The sequence below is a fragment of the Palaemon carinicauda genome, chromosome 1 (genome assembly GCF_036898095.1).
Source record: "Palaemon carinicauda isolate YSFRI2023 chromosome 1, ASM3689809v2, whole genome shotgun sequence".
In the NCBI taxonomy this organism is placed as follows: Eukaryota; Metazoa; Arthropoda; class Malacostraca; order Decapoda; family Palaemonidae; genus Palaemon; species Palaemon carinicauda.
In genome coordinates, this window is record NC_090725.1 from 162,734,589 (window position 1) to 162,737,088 (window position 2,500).

Here is a 2,500-nt window from a genome sequence, read left to right on the forward strand (position 1 = left end):
ACAGATTTCCACACGATATATTCTGTGCCTCACCCGCCACTTTTGTTTGGTTTTACCATACTAGAATTTTTTCCGCAGGGACCCTAGGGAGTAAAGGGTTGGACTAGCCTCCTTTCCCCTACTATTCAAAGGCCTTACACCCCCAACTTTCAAACTACTACTATCCGTGAAATGACAGCCCTCTACAACTACAGTGAACCCTCGTTTATCGCGGTAGATAGGTTCCAGACGCGGCCGCGATAGGTGAAATTCCGCGAAGTAGTGACATCATATTTACCTATTTATTTAACATGTATATTCGGACTTTTAAAACCTTCCCTTGTACGTAGTACTGTTAACAAACCACCCTTTAATGTACAGAACACTTAATGCATGTACTACAGCACCCTAAACTAAAACAGGCACAAATATTAAAGGCGATTTTATATCATGCGTTTCCTAAACACCTAAAAAGCACGATAAAAAATGGCAACCAATGTTTTGTTTACGTTCATCTCTGATCATAATGAAGAAACAAACTCATTTAGTGTACACATATATGTATAGGTTAGTTTTTGCATCGATTATATTGATTATACAGTACTGTATGTTGATTTTTTTATTACCAATGTTTTAGTTTACGTATTTTTCTTAGGACTTCCAAATGAAATGTTTTTCTTTATGACGCCGCCTGAAACGACGGCGTCATAAAGTACTGTACGCTCAGTAAACAACCACTCTCAGAACAAACAAGGCATTTAACGCGCATGATGATAGTGATAAATAATGATACAGTACAGTATTTACAGTAAAAGCATTTACAAAATATGTTACCTTACAAATATAATTTACCGTATCTACTGTATATAAAATCATACAGTACTGTACAGCACATACAGTATTGTATGTAGCAAAGCAGGAAAACAATTTACGAGAGAGAGAGAGAGAGAGAGAGAGAGAGAGAGAGAGAGAGAGAGAGAGAGAGAGAGAGAGATTGTTTTACGTACATACAGTAAATGTAAATTTTAAACATAAAAAATCAATTTACGAGAGAGAGAGAGAGAGAGAGAGAGAGAGAGAGAGAGAGAGAGAGAGAGAGAGAGAGAGAGATTGTTTTACGTACGTAAATGTAAATTTTAAACAAAAAAATATGATAGGTTACAACATGTAGACTTTTAAAACCTTCCCTTTAACTTAATGCATACAGTACGTACAGTACTAAACTATAAAACAGGCACAAATACAGTTTTAGAATGTAAGAATATTAAAGTAAAAAATAAAGATTGTTACTGTACTCACCACGAAAGAAGTTGAAGAAAAACTTGAATGATGATGGCGATGAATTTGCTGCACAGTAGAAATGATGATGATGAAGCTGATGATGTGTTCTACTGTGCAGCCAGGTAGTATTTTACGTCTCTTCAGACGGAGGTGTCTTTTCCTGGGACACCTCTTCAACTTCTTCCTGGGAAACTTCTTCAATTTCTTCCGAAGGCGTACTAGCAGGAGGAACTGGCTCTTTTTTGCGAGGCTGGAAGAACATTGTGATCGGAAGTTGTTGCCGCTGCTTCTTTTTTCGATCCAAGAGCATTTTGTAGGGAGTCATCTCTTCATCGATCTTGTTGCAGAATTGCATCGAGCGAACCATATCCTCGTCCCACTCTTGCAACATTTCTTTCAACTCCTTCGCATGGTTGCAGTCCTTGGCAAGCCGTTCTAATGTTAAGCCCGTTTCTTCGACATTTTCTTGGGTCTCTTCCTGGGTTTCACTCTCTTCTTCGCTTGCCGATTTCGTCAGGTCTTCGAGGTCTGCGTCAGTTAGGGGCTGGGAATGGCAGTCCAACAACTCATCGACGTCTTCAGTCATCATGTCGCCAAACCCGTCACCTCCAATTATGGTAGCCAACTGCACAGATTTGCGTATTGCAGAGTGTTGGATTTCCGACGGAGTAAATCCCTTGTCGTCGTAAACAATCTCGGGCCACAACTTCTTCCAGCTCGCATTCACGGTTGCAGGTTTCATCTCTTGAATTGCCTTCTGAATATTCTGCAGGCACGTGGCTATGGTGTACTGCCGCCAGTACGCCTTCAAGTTAAAATCTTCCTCCTCATCATCTTGGGCAGCATCCACACATGCAACGAGGTCCGCCAAGGTGTTCTTCGTGTAGAGGGCCTTGAACGCCCTGATAACCCCCTGGTCCATCGGTTGAATTAATGACGTGGTGTTGGGTGGCAGGAACTCAACCTGAATGCCCTCATGCGACAGGTCAGTTGCGTGTCCACCAGCGTTATCCATAAGGAGAAGGATCTTGAATGGCAAGCCCTTCTCTACGAGATATTTGCTGACTTGCGGGATAAAACACTGATGGAACCAGTTGGAGGTCAGCATCTTCGTAATCCATGCTTTTTGATTATGCATCCAGTACACGGGAAGGAGATTCTTATTTTTATTTTTCAAAGCGCGAGGATTTTTCGACTTATAAATAAGCCCCGGCTTTAGCAAAAATCCAGCAGCATTGCC